The sequence below is a fragment of the Dipodomys spectabilis genome, unplaced genomic scaffold, assembly GCF_019054845.1.
Source record: "Dipodomys spectabilis isolate Male_0828 unplaced genomic scaffold, ASM1905484v1 ptg000002l, whole genome shotgun sequence".
In the NCBI taxonomy this organism is placed as follows: domain Eukaryota; kingdom Metazoa; phylum Chordata; class Mammalia; order Rodentia; family Heteromyidae; genus Dipodomys; species Dipodomys spectabilis.
This window is the reverse complement of record NW_024870679.1, coordinates 60,088,935-60,107,914: the sequence shown is the minus strand read 5'-3', so window position 1 is coordinate 60,107,914 and position 18,980 is coordinate 60,088,935. Positions and strand designations below refer to the sequence as shown.

Below are 18,980 nucleotides of genomic sequence, written 5' to 3'. Positions count from 1 at the left end.
AGCAGTGTCTAGACTTTTTAATAATCAAGTCTTATAACTAATGTAACACAGTAATCCTTTAGGTAGAGTTGGGGAAAAGAGGATACACGAGGTATCTGCTATATTCTGGGATAGGGGTATATATGAGTGGATAATATCCATTTCTTTTCAAAATATGATTACATATAGCTTCTCTTCTTAGCCTCCCTGTAGTCATAGACATCAGAGAAATATGGACAATATTTGCATGTATATATACATAGACACACATATATGTATATATGCATATGAGAAAAAGGGAGTTAGAGAGATATTAAAAATATATGTTATATATAACATATAATATAATATAATATAATATAATTTTTCTTTCCCATATATATATATATATACATATATATATATATATATATATGAGAAAGTAATAGAGGAAAAGAGGAGAAAGAGGAGAGAGACCACTAGGAGTTATCCAGGACACTGATCTGCTCTCAGTGACTGTCTTGAAACATTTAGTCCATTTTCTGCTGTGTGGTTTCAACAGAAACTGGTCATCCCAGGGTGAAAGTGGAAAAGGGAAAAGGAGCTTGGGGAAAATAGTCTATTTTTTAATAGACAAATTCCTGAGATTTCAGAATTAATCCATTTCTTCAGACAGAGTCCCCACGGTCTAGTTACTGCTCATTAGGCCCTGCTTTCAACACTATTACACTGACAATCACATTTTTAACACATGCTTTCTGGGGGACACATTCAAACTATCACAATGGCAGATATGAACACACAGCCTGATCTTGCAGTATTTGAGTTTTTCTTTAAACCAGTATGTCACGGAGCTGGGAAGGTGGCTTAGTGGTAGAGCGTTTGCCTTGCATGCACGAGACCCTGGTTTCAATTCCTCAGCACCACATAAACAAAAAGAAAAAAGCCGGAAGTGACGCTGTGGCTCAAGTGGTAGAGCACTAGCCTTGAGCTGAAAAGCTGAGGGATAGCGCCCAGGATCATAGTTCAGCCCCACAACCGACCAAAAAAAAAAAAAAAAAAACACAAACCAAACCAGTATGTCACTCAGTTTTATGTTGGGCCATGTTGTGAGCATGCCTTTAGTGTCACAACCCCCATCTTCTGTAACACTTCCAATATGCTTTTATGATTGAGCATAAGAATTGAACAAATCACAGGCTGGTACGTGGGCCTCATCAGTCCACTGCCTGCTTTTATTAAGGAAGTTTCACTGAAACATACTCACACCCAATCATTTGCTATTGTCTTTGGTTGCATATACAATACAAACTAGAGTTGAGTGGTCACAACAGGGACTATATAGCCTACAAAGTTTAAAATATTAACTGTTTGGTCCTTTGCAAAAGTGATTTCCAAACCTCTGAAATAAATTAATGTAATGGAGTGAGAGATGATTCATTCATTCATAATAGGAAATTATCATAATTGCAAAAGAGAATGAGAATTGTCCACAGGCCTAAGTTGGAATCTCAGCTTGGCCACTTTTGGTTGGATGAGTTGTAACAAGTTATACTTTCTAGGCTGATTTCTACAGGTAGCACTTTATTCAGTTGCTGTAAGGGTTCCAAGATGTAAAGAATCTAAGTGTGTTTTCATTAGGTAAGGTTCCATGTGACAGAAAACACAAACTCAAAGTGCCTTACATAGAGAGAGTCCTTTCTTCTTGTTTAACTCTAGAATGGGCACTTGGAAATGATCTGATCTGGTAATTGCGTGGTATTAGAAATGCGTCTTACCTTTTTTTTGTTATTTTTAAGTAGTTATGCAGAGGGGTTACCACTCAACACGTCAGTTTATGAGAACAAGTCATCTTGATCAATATTATCCTTTCATAGTTCCCCCCCATTCCTCCCAAATCAATTTTCCTGGTTTCATTTCCCCCCACATTGTCTGTTTATTGTCTACCTTCCTCCTCTTCCCTCCACTCCCATCTCAAGTGTCAACTTCCTGGCATTTATTTTGTTAGATGTGAGTTAGTTGTTCTAAGGAGTAACATCATTTGAATTCTTCCCTGATCTGCTCTTCGTGACTATCTTGAAGCATTTAGTCCATTTTCTGCTGTATGGATTCAACAGAAGCTGGTCATCCCAGGGTGAAAGTGGAAAAGGGAAAAGGGGCCTGGGGAAGACAGTTTATTTTTTAATAGACAAATTCCTGAGAATTTGTCTATAACCATGCTTTGGTTAATACGTTTATGTACATATGCATACAAGTCCCCACACACATATGTATATTATATCTAACTTCCACATAGGATAGAAAACATGGGTCCTTTGTCTCTTTGGGCCTGACTTATTTCACTCTTATTTTTTCCAAGTCCATCCATTTCTTTGCAAATGATATATCATTCTTTCTATAGATGAGTAAAATTCCATTGCATATATATGGCATATTTTCTTGATTTATTTGTCCATTCTTTATTGCTTTACCATTTGTGGCTTTAATTTCTGAGGTCCTTTGGTAATCCAGAATGGCTGGTGAAGTTCCAGCTACTATTCTATTGTTGCTATTGGATAGTATGGCCATAAGAGGAAAACCTTTTTTAAAGATGAATACCTAAAGACCTAGAGAGAGAACCATCCATAAAGGCCAGACAGCAAATTCACACTCATTCAAGTCTAGCCAAGTGAAGACCTCCTGCCATAGCGTATGAGACAATCAACACATTTGACTTATTCCACTCCTGGGGTCCACAGAGGAAGATTTGATGTTTTGTAAATCATCTGATTATCTGTTATTTCATTTTTTCTTTATAATGCTCTGGGAAGATGAGGTGGGCTTAATTAATGTTGTTTTTCTTTTTGTACACTTGATTCACATGGTGCTAAGTAATAGATCTGAGTCTTCAGCCAGTTCTTTGGATAACTGTTGGAAATGTAAGGAAATCCAGACCCAGATTTTCAACATGCCTGTAACACTTACCATGGACTGTGTGCTGTCAGCCTCACTAAGCCAGGGTCCTCACATATGAGTCCAAGTAAAGAGCATCTGCTTACTTTGGGAGTTATTGTATAGATAGCAGACAATCTGGCACACAAGAGTGCCTCAGTGAAGTAATTTCAACGACTCTTTCCACATCTAGTGTGTTCTGGGAAAGATGTTCTTTTTCCTGAGCCTCAGCCTCCTTTGTAGGAGAACAAAGATTTTGCACTCAAGACTCCTAAATCTCAAGTTCCTTTAGCCAAGAAACCTACCTTCCTACCCTCCCCCCCTTTTTTTAAAATGGAAATAGTTTAGATAGGAGTACAGGAGGAATTTGTCCTCTGGTTTCTTAGGAAAAGCTAAGTGTTCTGGACTCCCTGCATGGATAAGTAAGCAGAAGAACAAGTAGCTCACTGGAAAAGTTAGGGACATGGGGATTATTAGGTTGATGTGTCTGGTCCCTACCACACTGTAAAAACTCCCGTCCCTCCTGGAGATCTTACACACTGAGTGTGTAAGCCACAGGGTTAGAAAAGTGAAATCCTGTTCGGCAGGGAGAACAAGGCCTGGCACCAAGTAAGTGTTCAGGAATTGCTTGGATTTCATGGAGACTAGCTCAGCGAGCGCCTGAGGAGCGGGGTTACAGGAAGCACACTTGAGACCGTCGTGGGCTGCGGAGCTGCTCCCGGGAATCCCGCGGGAGATGAACCCCAGAGGGAGGGGGACAGCCCCAGCCGAGGCGGACAAAGCCACGCCTCCACCCCGCCAGGGCGGGGAGGGAGGAGCCAGGAAGTGGGTGGTCCACGCCCCATTGGGCTTTGGGATGGGAGCAGGCGGGGCTGACCGGCGCTGGCCAATCGTGAATCCGGTTTAAAGGGCGAATCGGGAAGCGCCTTACAGCGGCCTCGGCCCCCACGGGGGCGTGGCCGGCGTGGGGCGGGGCCACGGGCTGCGCGGGACCGCCCTGCGGGGGAGCAGGGGTTCTCGGCGCCGCCGCCGGCAGGCCCCGCTAGCTAGAATGTAATTTCCGATTGGACAAGTAAGTGACTCTCCCCCCAGTCGCACGTGGGCACCCGGGGCCTCCGCTTGCAAGGCCAGGAGAAGGTTCCGTAGCCCGCCAGCCCGTGGGCCTGTGCTTGCCTCTTCGCGCTCTCCACTCCCATCTCTTGAGTCTCACTCCCGCCAGGCCTCGGTTCCCCGGAGTCGCTCCTGCCCGCCCCTGGGGGAGGCGGCTGCCCTCCGGGGAAGGGCTGGCCTGGAGCTGTCTGGAAGCAGCGTCCGTCTTTCCCACTGCCGGCCTGTTGACTCAGTTGCTCTCTTTCCTCCAACCCAGGCATTTCTGGAGACTTTTCACTCAAGTCTGGCTGCTCAGGCCTTCTGTACAAGACCCATGCTACTTGTGCCTGGAGAGCCTTGCAGCAGCTTGTGATCGTGTTTGAGGCGCAAGTTGGTGTGGATGGGATCATCCTTGGGCTCAGATCTCCTAGATAGGAAAGGTTTCCATTTTTATGGATGCCCCTCCTTCCCGTCCTGGTTGAGAGTCCACAGGATGCAGCCTGGTGAATTTTCCTAACCATGAGCTCTTTTCCACTAAAATCACCTAGTATGTCTTAACACTTACTTTCATCCCTAAGTGAAAGACTCAGATAAGACCAAGCTATGAGAGAATGCGTTTCAGATGTCAGTTCTGAAGGCTCCATGCCATTGTGCTTTTGAATGGCCAGTCAATAAGAAGGGACCTCTCAGTTCGTGGCTAGATTTTTTTCCTTGACTTTTGCTTACTCTTCTCCCTTTTCCTGTCTATGATGCACCAAGTGTATGTCCTGATTCCCCCTCCCCCCTCCCCCCCCCCCCCCCCCCCCCCATGTTTTGCTGAGTCTTCCAGCCAGATGACTGCTGCTCTGTCTTCTGGGAGTCTTGTGCTAATGAGGTCCTCATGCTTGGCCCCTGACCTGATGGCTACTGGCCTGGCTCTAGCAGGGGCCAGCTGAGGGGGACCACATAGTGGGCGGCCCAGATGCCTCTTCTTCAAGATGATTTGAGGGATTTAACAGAGAGGGTGAGAAGAGCTTGGAGACTGATTATGAGAGGAAGGAAGACTCCCTGGCTGGATTTGGAAGTCAAAACTTTGGGAGATGAGAATAACCCAGAGAGTAGAATATTGAGAGCTTTTCTAGCTAAAGTTGAGAAACTTACTGGGAAAACTGGCCTTCTTCCAGCCTGTTAATTTTTGTCGTGGGCCTTCTGTTTTTTTCCCGAATAAGGTTCCCTTTCCCTAACCTTTTACTTAGTTCAAATCACAGTCAATTACCATCTGCTTTTAAAATAATTTAAGGTAATATGTCCTGCTCTTAAACCCACAGGTAGATTTTAGCTCCCCCTGGCCCCACTTCACTTCTCCAAGGGATTTGAAATGATTATTTTACTAGATTGTACTACAGAGGGCACTTAACTTCCCACCTGTCTGTCTTTTTGTAATAGAAGGACCTAGAATCAAACCCAGTGGTATTGAAGAGGTCCTCCAACTCAACTCTTCATTTATTTATTCACTCATGGCACACACTCTGGGCTCAACACTGTGGTATTCCCTGGGGAAGTAAAGATGGTAAGAGTCTTTATCTCTGCTTTCAAGCTTTCATTTAGTAATGCAATATACTTGATCTGTAAGCCTGGGCAGGACAGGGTGAGGTGAGACATCCTCAGATAGGAGACAAAGAAAAGTGAAAGTGCCAGATTTGAAGGTCTAGTGAATCTTCTTGAGGGAGTTTGAAATCAATCTCTAAGGCAGTCAGTGATGCACTGGGTATTTATGTTAGAAAGTTAGTTCTGGCTGCATGGTGGAGGATAGAGTAGGGAAGGCTAGAGAGTATAGTAGTCATGCCAGTGAGATATTGGTTAGGGTGACAATTATGGCAATGAGGATGGTTAGGGATGGATTACTAAGTGAAGAGAGGATAAAGAAGCAATCAAGAAAGAGAGAGGATATTTTCAACTGGGTACTTTGTAGCAGCTTTATTGAGGAATATCTTATCTATGTGTTTAATGTCTAACTTGAGAAGTTTTGTTAGAGCGCAAGATCACTTGGAATCACCATCACAATCTAGATGAAGAGCTATCAAATAATACCATGGGCATTTTCTTTTTATTAACATTGGATAGGTCCTTTAGTGTGGTTATCTTAAGTTCTTTATTATGTAATGTTCAATTATTTTTTCCCATTTTGATGCATTCTTGGTGTTAACTTTCTATAATAATATAATTAAAACTAATAATGGGTTGGGAGAATGATCCTAGTAGAACTGTGCTTGCTTAGCAAGTGTGGATCCCCAAATTCAAGTCCCCCTCCCTCAAGAAAAGGCAGAGTTCTGAATTTGATGAGGTTTTATTTGATGAGGTTTAATTTTTTGAAAAGCAATTTTTTAATCAGTTTTTTTAATGGATCGTGCTTTTCTCTTTGCTAAAGTTGTTTTATTGTTTTTAGTTTAATCTTAAATCCATGATTTAAGGTATTTTTTGGTTATGACATGAACATTTGAGCCACAGTTCCATTTTTAGCTGTTTGGTGGTTAGTGGGCGATAAGTCTTTCCTACCTAGGCTGGCTTTGAACTGTGATCCTTAGATCTGTCTTCTGAGTAGTGAGGTGTAAGCCATCAGTTACCTGGTGAGAATTTATTTTACCTTTGAGATGGGGGTCTTACTGTCTTGGAACTTGTAATCTTCCTGTCTCAGTTCTACACATATTGGATGGATGGTGATAAACCAGATTTTACTTTGATCCTGATCCTAGGGACTGCCATTTATTTTTTGATCATTGAATGTTACCTGTATTTCTTTTTGTAGAAGCCCTTTATTAGATTTAGAAGTTTCATTCTATTCCTATTTTTCTGTTTTTTTTTTTTTTCTTGGCAGTGGATATTGTATTTTGTCAGTTACTTTTTCTGTTAACTGTTGAAATCATATTGTTAAAAAGACCTGATATGATGAATTACATCATTGATTTTGTTTTTGAATTTTAAAATAATCTTGAATTCTTGAGATAATTGCATTTGGTCAGATCACATTATCCTTTTAATGTATTATTGAATTATATTTGCTGAAATTTAATGGATTTTAGCAGCATTATGATGGATATTGACTTGTAGTTTTCTGTCCTTGCATTTTCTAAGTTTTATTCTCTAGGTAATTCTGGGTTCATAGAATGAGCTGGGGAGTATTTTTTCCTCTTCGATTTTCTATAGGAGTTGAAGTAAAATTGGTATTATTTTTTTCCTTAAATGTTTAGTAGAATTTACCAGTGAGCCATCTGGGCCTGGAGTTGTTTTTGTTTCTGGGAGTAGGGTGTTAAGTACCAAGTCATTTGATTTGATGGATATAAGATTTGTGGTAGTAAGACTTTCTGTTCTGAGACAAACACCAGTGAAAAACAACTTGAAACAGGACAGATTTATATTGGTTTGTGGTTTCAGAAGTTCCTGATGATGAATAAGGGGGGGAGGGAGAGAGGGGGGGGGGAGGGAGGGAGGGAGGGAAGGAAGGAGAAAAAGAAATAGAGGGGAGAGGAAAGGGGAGAGAAAGGGGGAGAGAGGGAGAAGGAGAAAGAGAGAGAGAAGGATAAGAAGAAAAGGGAAAGAGGGAGAGAGAGACATAATGAGAGTGAGAAAATGAACGAGAATGGAGAATGCCTGTATTAGTCAGCTCTACTCTTGCCCTTCTTTGAGTCTACCTGGAGCCCAGCTTTTGGGATGGTGCTGCATTAACCATTATTGGGCTGTTCAGGTTATTTGTTTAATCTCCTGCCCCAGCTTTATTGAAGTATGACTAATAAAAATGACACACTTTCAAATTGTACAACAGAATTTTATCTATGTTTTCATTTTGAAATATTTACTGCCATCAAAGTACTTGACAGGTCTATTATCTCACAATTATTCTTTTTTTTTTTTTTTTTTTAATTTAATTTTATTTTATTTGTGAACATACTGTACAGAGGAGTTACAGTTACATGGGCAGGATAATGTGTACATTTCTTACCAAGCATTGCAGCCTCCTCCTTTGTTTATCCTTCACATCCCTTCCCAGCCTCCCCCCTCCCCCCCTAATCCCAATCCTTCTCCTTCCTCCCTCCCCCCAGCCCCCCCCCCCCCCCCCCACCAACATTGTAAAGTTCGTTTTGGACATGACAACTTGTACTTCTCATTGTTGCAACAGGTCCACCTGTATCCTTAAACAACTGGTTTTTCCCCATCTCCTCCACAAGTTATACTGACATCAAATATAGTGAAAGCAAGGGTTATACTGTGGGGGAGGGACATACAAAGCAACAAAGAGGTAATCTTATAAATGTGTTAGAAACACATGCATGAAAGAAAAAAACATTAAAATACACATCTAAGGGTTCATTTTCCTGACATCACATTATCTGACCTTTTCCGCTTGACTCATACATACACTAGATATTACAAATAAGGGAAACCATGGGACCTACGTTTCTTTGGGCCTGGCTTACTTCACTTAATATAATTTTTTCCAAGTTTTTCCATTTCCTAACAAATGGGGCAATGTCATTCTTTCTGATGGAGGCATAGAATTCCATTGTGTATATATACCACATTTTCTTGATCCATTCATCTACTGAGGGGCATCTGGGTTGGTTCCATATCTTAGCTATGGTAAATAATGCTGCAATAAACATAGTTGTGCTGGTAGCTTTAGTGTGGTCTTGTTTGTAAACATTAGGGTAAATGCCCAAAAGTGGGATTGCTGGGTCATAGGGGAGCTCTATGTGGAGTCTTTTGAGGAACCTCCATACTGCTTTCCAAAGTGGTTGAACAAGTTTACATTCCCACCAACAATGAATTAAGGTTCCTTTCTGTCCACATCCCCTCCAGCATCTGTTGTTGTTAGAGTTCTTGATTTTTGCCGTTCTAACTGGAGTGAGGTGATATCTCAATGTTGTTTTGATTTGCATTTCTTTTATGGCTAGGGATGTTGAACATTTCTTCATGTGTCTATTGGCCATCCTTCTTTCTTCTTCAGAGAAGTTTCTCTTTAAGTCTTTCGCCCACTTATTTATTGGGCAGTTGTTTCTTTGAGGATTTGTTGTTGGGGGGTTTAATTTTTTGAGTTCCAAGTATATTTTAGATATGAGACCCTTGTCCGTTGTATGGCTAGTAAAGATCTTCTCCCAATCCGTGGGCTTTCTATTGATCTTGCTAGCTATGTCATTTGCCCTGCAGAAGCTCTGCAACTTTATGCAATCCCATTTGTCCAACCTTTCTTTGATTTGTTGTGTTTCCAGGTCTCTATTCAGAAAATTTCGGCCTGAGCCAAGGAGACCTAGGGTTTCTCCTATTCCATCCTGTAATGTTTTCAGAGTGTCTGCTTTGAGTTCAAGGTCTTTGATCCATTTGGAGTTGATTCTGGTGCAGGGTGATATATAAGGATCTAGCTTAAGTTTTCTACATGTAGTTAACCAATTTTGCCAGCACCATTTACTGAAGAGGTTGTCTTTCTTCCATTCTATTGTTTTAGCTCCCTTATCGAAGATTAGATGGCTATAGGTCTGTGGGTTCATTTCTGGGTTTTCAATTCTATTCCATTGGTCCTGAGGTCTGTTCTTATGCCAATACCAAGCTGTTTTGATTACTATGGCTTTATAGTAGAGTTTGAAGTTTGGTATTGATATTCCTCCAGCAGTGTTCTTTCCATTCAGGAGCGTTTTTGCTATTCGGGGTCTTTTATTGTTCCATATGAATTTTTGGATTGCCTCTTCTATTTCCTTGAAGAATGAGGGTGGAATTTTGATAGGTATTGCGTTGAATTTGTAGATAGCCTTGGGAAGTATTGCCATTTTCACGATGTTAATCTTTCCAATCCAGGAGCATGGGAGGTTTTGCCATTTTTTAAGTTCTGTGTTGATTTCCTTTTTCAAGATTTTAAAGTTTTCATCATAGAGGTCCTTCACTTCTTTAGTTAAGTTAATTCCTAGGTATTTTATTTTTTGTGGGGCTATTACAAATGGAGTTGCTTTCCTAATTTCAGCCACACTTTTCTCATTGTTGGCATACAGAAAAGCCATTGATTTTTGGGGGTTAATTTTATAACCTGCTACTTTGCCGAAGTTTTGAATCAGCTTGAGTAATTTGGGAGTGGAGTCTATGGGATTCTTTAAATACAAGATCATGTCATCTGCAAAGAGGGAGAGTTTTATTTCTTCTTTCCCTATTTGGATCCCCTTTATGTCTGCATCTTGTCTTATTGCTGTAGCTAGGCATTCTAATACTAGATTGAAGAGAAGTGGAGAGAGTGGGCATCCTTGTCTTGTTCCTGAGTTAAGAGGAAATGGCTTTAGTTTTTCACCATTGAGTATAATGCTGGCTGTAGGTTTGTCATATACAGCCTTTATCGTATTGAGGAATGTTCCATGGATTCCTAATTTTTCCAAAACCTTCATCATAAAGGGGTGTTGGATCTTGTCGAATGCTTTTTCTGCATCTATTGAGATAACCATGTGGTTCTTATTCTTGCTCCTGTTGATGTGATGAATAATATTAATTGATTTGCGTATATTGAACCAGCTTTGCATCCCTGAAATGAATCCTGTTTGATCGTGGTGTATGATTTTTTGGATGAATTGTTGAAGTCGATTGGCCAAAATTTTGTTGAGAAGTTTTGCATCAATGTTCATCAAAGAAATGGGTCTATAGTTCTCTTTCTTTGATGAGTCCCTGCCTGGTTTTGGGATGAGGGTTATGATGGCTTCATAGAATGTGTTCGGTAGTGAGCTTTCTCTTTCAATTTCATTGAAGAGTTGGAGGAGTATTGGTGTGAGCTCTGCTTTGAAGGCCTTGTAAAATTCCGCTGTAAAACCATCTGGTCCTGGACTTTTCTTAGCTGGGAGGTCTCTTATTGCTGTTTCTATTTCAATGCTTGATATGGGCCTGTTAAGCTGGTTTAACTCATCTTGGTTTATTTTTGGCATGTCAATATTTGCTAGGAAAAGGTCCATTTCTGTCAAGTTCTCAAACTTATTAGCATAAAGTTTTGAGAAGTATTCCCTTATAATGTTCTGAATCTTGATTGTTTCCGTGGTGATGTTTCCATTTTCATCTCTGAGTTTATTAATTTGGGTGTGTTCTCTTCTTTTTCTGATAAGATTTGCTAAGGGTCTGTCAATTTTGTTAAGTTTTTCGAAGAACCAACTCTTTGTTTTGTTGATTGTTTCTATAGTTTTTTTGGATTCTAATTCATTTAATTCTGATTTAATTTTGATTATTTCTTTCCGTCTACTGGATTGGGGTTTATCTTGCTGCTCTTTTTCAAGGAGGTTTAGATGTGTCATTAAATTGCTAGTTTCAGATTTCTCCAATTTGTTGATATGGGAGCTCAGAGCTATAAACTTGCCTCTGAGTACTGCCTTTGCTGTGTCCCAGAGGAGCTGGTAATTTGTGTGTTCATTTTTGTTGAATAGCATGAACATTTGAATTTCCTTTCTAATCTCTTCCATGACCCACTCTTGATTCAGCAGTGTGTTGTTCAGCCTCCATGTGATACTGGACTTTCTTTGGTGGCTTTTGGTGTTGAGTTCTAATTTTATTCCCTTGTGGTCAGAGAGAATGCAAGGTATAACTTCAATGTTTCTGAATTTAGACAAGTTTGCTTTGTGGCCTAAAATGTGGTCTATTTTAGAAAACGTTCCATGTGCTGCTGAGAAAAACGTGTATTCTGATGCTGCTGGGTGAAATGTTCGGTAGATGTCTGTTAAGTCTAGTTGATCTATGCAGCTGTTTAGATCTGCAGTTTCTCTGTTGAGTTTTTGCCGAGTTGATCTATCTAGTGGGGAGAGTGGTGTGTTAAAATCCCCAACAATTAATGTCTTTGGATCTATATGGGATTTGAGGGAAAGTAGTGTTTCTTTGATAAATTTGGGTGCTCCATTGTTTGGCGAATAGATATTTAGAATTGTAATATCCTCCTGAAGGAGAGATCCTTTAATTAGTATGTAGCGACCTTCTTTATCTCTTCTCACGAATTTTAATTTGAAGTCTATTTTATCTGATATTAAGATTGCAACTCCCGCCTGTTTATGGGGGCCGTTTGCTTGGTAGATTTTGTTCCAGCCTTTAACATTGAAAATGTGTTTGTTTTTACGGGCAAGATGTGACTCCTGCAGGCAGCAGATAGAAGGGTCTTGTTTTTTAATCCAACTAGACAGTCTATGTCGCTTAATTGGAGAGTTCAGTCCGTTAACATTAAGAGATAGGACTGAGAGGTATTTGGGAGTTCCTGCCATGTTATCCACCTTCTTGGGGGCTGCGAAAACTAGGTTCTTCCTATGGTTCTTGGATTCTCAGTTTGGGTGCAGTTTCTTGGCCTTTGTTGCGGTCTTGTTGGTTTTCTATGTGTAGGACATCTTTAAGAATCTTTTGTAGGGCTGGTTTGGTGGAGATGTATTGTTTCAATTTTTCTTTGCTATGGAAGGTTTTTATTTGGCCTTCAGTTATGAAGGAGAGTTTAGCTGGGTACAGTATTCTTGGTTGATAGTTGTTTGTTTTTAGGGCATGGCATACATCATTCCAGGCTCTTCTTGCTTTGATTGTCTCTGCTGAGAAATCTGAGGTGATTCTAATTGGTTTCCCTTTATAGGTGATTAACCTTTTCTCCTTGACAGCTTTAAGGATCTTTTCCTTGGTCTGAGTTGATCCTGTGTGGATTATAATGTGACGGTGGGATGTCCTATTCTGGTCTGGTCTATTTGGGGTTCTAAAAGCTTCTTGTATCTGAATAGGCCTATCTTTTTGTATGTTTGGGAAGTTCTCTGCTAGGATCCTGTTAAACAAATTTCCTAGACCATTAACTTCTGTTTCTAGGTGCTCCTCTACACCCATTATCCTTAGATTAGGCCTTCTGATGGTGTCTTCTAGGTGTTGAATAGATCTATCATACTTCTTGGACTTGTCTTGGATGGTTGTATGTTCTTTCTCTATAATATCTAGGCTGTCTTCAATCCCTGAGATTCGATCTTCTGCATGGTCTAACCTGCTGTCAAGACTCTCTACTTTGTTTTTTATCTCTTTTCCTTCTAATTGGTCAGCTTTGATGGCTTCAAGTTCTTTGTTGAAGCTCTGTTTTAGGTCTTGTATGAATTTCTTTACTTCCTTAATTTGGTGTTCAGTGTTTGTTCTCAAATCACTTAGTTGATTGGTTATGATTTCTTTGGACTCCCATTCCTTCTGTTGGGTTCCATTCAGCATTCCCTTTGTGGTCTCCCTGACTTCCTTCAGCTCTTTGTTAATGGATTCCATGAATGCCTTTACTGATCTTTGTGTGTTCTCTACCTGGTCTCTCAATTCCTGAATTACTCTTTGATTAGCTTCCTCCCGTTTGTGGGATTCCTGCAGTTCTCTTTCCTCCCGTTCCTGGGATTCCTGCAGTTCTCTTTGAGTGTTCTCAGCCTGCTCACGCCATTCCTCCCTTTCTCTTTGAGTATTCTCAAGTTGTTCACGCAAATCCTGTATCATTTTTTGAGTAGCTTCCTCACGCTTATGATATTCCTGCATAAACTTTTGGGATGCCTCCTCTCTCTCCCTATCACGCTCATACAGAGTCCTTTGTAAGTTGTCAAACTTCTCATTTATCATATTTGCCACCAGTGTTTGTAGAGCTATTTGGGAACTCTCCTCTGGATTGTTCATTATCTGATCTGACCCCTGATTATCAAGATTGGGAATTGAGATACCTGGATTTGCCATTTTTCTTGTGTTTTTTCGGCTTACTCTGCCCATTTGAGATGAAAATAGCACCAGTTTTGTGCTAGAACACTATCTTAAGGCAACCATCAACCAACGTTTGCATTTATACAGTCAATAGTCTACAGATACAATCTAGTTCAACAGATACATCTATTCAACATCAAACAACTATATGTTAATGGGCTTCGAACCGCAGAGAAGAATTTGGGAAACCAGAAATTTTTAGGGTTAGGGAGAGATGTGGGTAAAAATTAGGAATAGATTGGTGTGGGGAGGCACAGGGAGAGTTAACTATGTCCTAATCTCAATGCAGGAAATAGGTTGGGTAGGATGCAAGTAGAGAGGGAGAGAAAAAGAAGAAAGGTAAAGGGAAATGAAAAGAGACCAGAAAAAAAATTAGAAACGTAAAAATTAATATAGTTATGGAGATTGAAAGACCATCTATTTAGAGAGGAATGTGAATATAATGAGAAAACAGGAGGGAGATAGAGGAGATGTGAAAAACTTAAAAAATGCTTAAAATATTATATAGGTATAAAGAGGTAGTACTGCTATTAAGGAATTTAAGTCTCAGAGGTTTTGGATTGAGTAATAAATTTGTGGATTAAGTGTGTACACAATGGGGGATAGGGTCTACTAGTTAACTATGGGTTTATCAGGATGTGCAGGACAAGAGTTAAGGCACATACAGAAGAACAAAAGAAAGGAAAAGGTGAAAAGGATAAGAAAGGGAGAAAAAAAAAGATCAGAAGTTCAGTAGAGCTAGACAAAAAACAAAAAGATAATTAAGAAAGAAAGAAATAAAAAGAGAGAAGACAAGAAAAGAAAGGAAAACGTACATTCACGTATTCCTAAAATAAAAATTATAAGAGGAAAAAAAAGTTACTGGAAAACAATTATTTTTTCAAAAAAGGCAAAAATTAAAGATTAATAAAAGTTTTAGAAAAGGAAAAAAAATTTTTATATATATAAGGTACCAAAAAAAAAAAAAAAAAAAAAAAAAAGAAAAAAGAAAAGAAGAAAAAAAAAGTTCTTTGATTTTTTTTTTTTTGATTTTTTTTTGGGAGGGGTGGGAAGAATCCTGTATCTCCCTTTTGTCTGTTACCAGCCTCTTGTTGGAGTCTCTGGTCAGCTTGAGGTCCTGTGGCTTGATTGGTTTCTTAAGTCAGTTTGTTCGAACAGGCAGAAAAATGCTCTGCTTTACCCAAGATTTTGAGATCCCCCTCCCAGGTTAGTTTAATGGGAGGGTGATCTGCTTTGAGAATCACAAAAGAGGGGTGATGAGGCTAGGTTCTGGTAGAGTTGAGGCCTTTCAACAAACAGTAGCTTTTCCCTGGGGCTATTTTGTGAAAAATTCACAGAGCCCACCCTGGAGCCATTCTCAGGGTTTCTGTTTTTCAATTGATTGTGGAGGCTGCTAGAGGGAGGGGCAGCCTCTGGCTCTGGTTACCCAGTGAGGAAAGCCACTCCAATGGCTGGTGCCTGAGCTGGGTGACTTTTCCCTGGATGGAGCTGAGTCTGGCAGGTCACTTCGCCGTTAAGTTCTTGTGACCTGTTAAATGACTCGTTTTATTCCAAGGCCTGAGTTGGAGCTAGCAGCTCCTCTGAGCTTTGTCGGTATCCAAGATGGAGATCACCGGTGCTGGGGGGGGAGGGGTGGCCTTCCCTCCTCTGCTCCCTGAGAAGGAGTGAGGAAGTGGGGCTACTCACGCCGAGTCTTGGATCCTGGGTCGTCTCTGGTCTGCAAAGTGCAGGATGAAGTTGTCCGCTCCTTGTCGGTTCTTGCTGGTGTTGAGTAGAATCCTCTCGCCCTCTGCGTCTGGCTCCTTCGTCCCGGACTCTCTGTGTGAGCGCTCAGGTATGGCCGCGGCTGCGGTAGCTGCTGCGACCCTGCCGCCGCCGCCGCCGCCGCGGCTGCTGGCAGGCGGTCAGATGTGTCTCCTTGTCTTGGCTTCCCCTCTCTTGACTAACTCTCTGTCCTGTGATGGCACACTTGGTGAGATTCTCTGGCTTAGGACTGTTCACTGGAACTCTAAAACTGCTTTCTATGCGAGAGCTTGTTCAGATTCCAGCTTCTCCTCCGCCATCTTCCCGGAACTCTCACAATTATTCTTTTCCTTTTGTGAGGAAAACACTTCAGCTCTACTCTCTTAGCAAATGTCAGATACACAATGAATTATGATTAACTTTAGTTACCAGTCTTGTAATTGGACGTCAAAAAATTGTTCATCTTTTAAGTTGAACTTTGTATTCTTTGCCTGATATCTCATACCTCCCACACTCAGCTCTTGGCAACCACAACCATGTACTGTCTCAATGAGTTGGACATTTTAGATTTCGTATAGAAGAAATAACAGGCAGTTTCATTGTCACTGATTATTTGTGGAGGATTACTTCTATGCAGATCCCCAAACTTACCATGCTCAAGTTTCTTAATTAAAGTGGTATAGTATCCTATGTATCCTATGCATAACCTTCTGTGTATTTTGACACACTGACTTATATTAGTAATACTGGGGGAAGATTTCATTGCTATATTTCCACACATTTACACTTCATTCCTAATTATACCATCCTTCTATCATTCCTCCAGTTCTCTTTCTCCTGTATGCTTTAAATTATATCCATAATACTTGTAATATCCATACAATGTAAAGGACGTATAAATAGTTGTCATACTCTGTGCTTTAGGAAATAACAAGAGAATATTCAGTAGAGGGTTTTTTCCCCTATATCTTTGATTTGTGATTGGGTGTGGAGGGCTATGTTTGATTTTCTATCTAGGTTCATCCATGTTGTTGAACATGGTGGATAATCCATTTTGGAAGCTAAGTAGTATTCTATTTTATGTATGTACCACATTTCCCTCTGTTCATTCACCTGTGGACATTAATTTTTTTCTTTTTTCTTTTGGCTACTGTGAATGATGCTACAGCAATCATAAGTGTTTAGACACTTCTAAGATTGTGATTATGTTTCTTTTGGCTATAGAGTCAGAAGTAAGATTGCTAGATTGTATGATAGATATATTTATAATTTTTCTTTCTTCTAGAGACCTCCATAGTGGTGTTCTTAAAAGCTTTATGGATTATCTTCCCACTAGCAGAAGTATATAGGTTCTCTTTTTTCCCACACCAATGCTGGTTATCCTTAGACTTTTATAACAAGTGTGGGGTGATATCTCATTGACTAGTTATGGTAAGCACCTTTTTATTTCCCAATTGGGCATTTAGTAGGTCTTCTTTGGAAGAAGTTTGTCCAATTCCTCAGCATTGATAACAGGACTATATGACTATCATATTTGGCCTTTCTTAACTTGAGGTATATTCTTTCTATATCCCATTTGTTGATAGTTTATCAGGAAAGTATGTGAATTTTGCCTTATGCTTTTGCTGAATCTATTGAGATGATCATATGATTTTATCCTTTAATCTGTTAATGTGATATCACACTTACTGGTTTGCATATGGTATACCATTCTTATATTACAAGATGGTTACTCATTTGATTATGTTGAATGATTTTCTTTTATTACCTTACATTAATAGTACCAGGAGGTTTCATTGTGATAATTCCATAGATGCTCACAGTATATTCTGAACAATTTCACAACTTCTATTAGGATGAACTCTTAAGAGTGTGTGTGTGTGTGTGTGTGTGTGTGTGTGTGTGTGTGTGTGTGTGTTTGTGTGTGTTTTCATTTCTTTTTTTTCCCAGTGTTTGAACTCAGGGACTTGCACTTTCCAGACAAACTTTTAGCCAATTTTGTTTATCTGTAGGCATTTATAGCCATACATTTCCCTCATAAAACTGCTTTTACTACCTACTATAAGGTTTTGCATGTTGTTTCCAATTGAATCTGAAGGTATTTCTTGATTTCTCTCTTTCACTTAATTTCCCTTGTATGTGTAATTTCAATGTATTTGTCGATTTTACTTGATAATGATTTCAGTTTTCTTAACTTTGTTAATATTTGTTTTGAGGATTAAGATATGAGCTGTCCTGGAGGGTGTCTAGTGTGCCTTTGGGGAGAATGGAAAAGTGTTCTAAAAAGGTCTTTTGGGTTCATTTGATCTAGCTGTAGTTCAAATCCAATAGTTTCTTATTGTTTTTCTCTACATTTCTTCCTTCACATCTGTTAATATTTGTTTAAGTATTTAGTGGTCTGATGTTTGGTATATTTGTAGTTGAATTGCTATATCCTGTTGAACTCACTTCTTTATCATTACAAAATACCCTTACTGTCTCTTGTTACTATTTTGATTTAAAGACTGTTTTGTCAGGGTTAAGCATAGCTACTCCTACTAATTGTTTTTCCATCTTCATGAAATATTTTTTTCTCTCTTATCACTTTCAACCTATATATGTTCCTAAAGGTGAAGTGAATCTATTACAGGCTATATGTAGTTGAGCCCTTTTCTTTTATTCTATATCTTTTGATTTGAAAATTTATTTATATTTAATTATTGATATTATATTGTTCCTTTCCTCCTTTATTCCTTCCTCCTCTTTTTTCTCTCCCTCCTTATTTCTCTCCCTCCATTTTCGCTCCTTCCCTTTGTCTTCCTCTCCCTTCTTTCCTCCCATCCTCCTTCCTTCATTTTCTTTTTTATTTCTTCCTTTATTTGCCAGTATTGGTGTTTGAATTCAGTGCTTTGTATTCTTTCAGTTTTCTTGCTCTTGGCTGATGATCTAACCCTTGAGCTATATATATCCAGCCAGGCCTTTTGCTGGTTAAATACAGATGGAATCTTGAGGACTTTTCTGCCCACAATGGCTTTGAATTGTGATCCTCTGATCTCAGACTCCTGAGTAACTAAGATTATAGTCAGTCATTAGCTGTTGGTGCCTACCTCTAGTGGGTTTCTCTTAACAGCATTTAGTTACACTAAATAAAAACAAGCTCTGATAATCCAGTAAATCCCCAATCTGGTAACTGGGGATGTTTAGACTATTTTACTTAATACAGTTGATTTCAAATCACCACCTTGTTATTTTTCTTCCATTTTTCCCATCTATATTTTATTCCCTTTTCCTTCTTATTCTGTCTTTTTGCAGATTATTCATTCCATCTTTTTGTAATTACTTTAGTTGTCACTTTAGGGATTATAGCAGTCATCTTTAACTTATCAGAGTCAGTGATCCTCTATGAATACATATACAACAAATGTTTAAGAGTATGTATCATATTCTTCGCTCCCATTCTTTCCTCTTAGACTTTGTGCTCCTGATTTGCTTCTAAATGCATTTAAATCTTAAATTCATGGTTTTTAAATTAACTTAAATCAATTATTACCTTAAGAAAT

The 18,980-nt window shown here is 39.5% G+C and overlaps 1 protein-coding gene across 1 annotated transcript in view; it reads left to right on the top strand.

Moving 5' to 3' along the window:
* The first annotated feature begins 3,882 nt into the window (after window positions 1–3,882).
* The window catches only part of Fggy (FGGY carbohydrate kinase domain containing), a 382,280-nt gene continuing 367,182 nt past the window's right edge, over window positions 3,883–18,980 (top strand). Inside the window, exon 1 of the mRNA XM_042682452.1 lies at window positions 3,883–3,961. The gene's annotated coding sequence lies outside the window, so the exon portion shown is untranslated. The remainder of the gene's footprint in view (window positions 3,962–18,980) is intronic.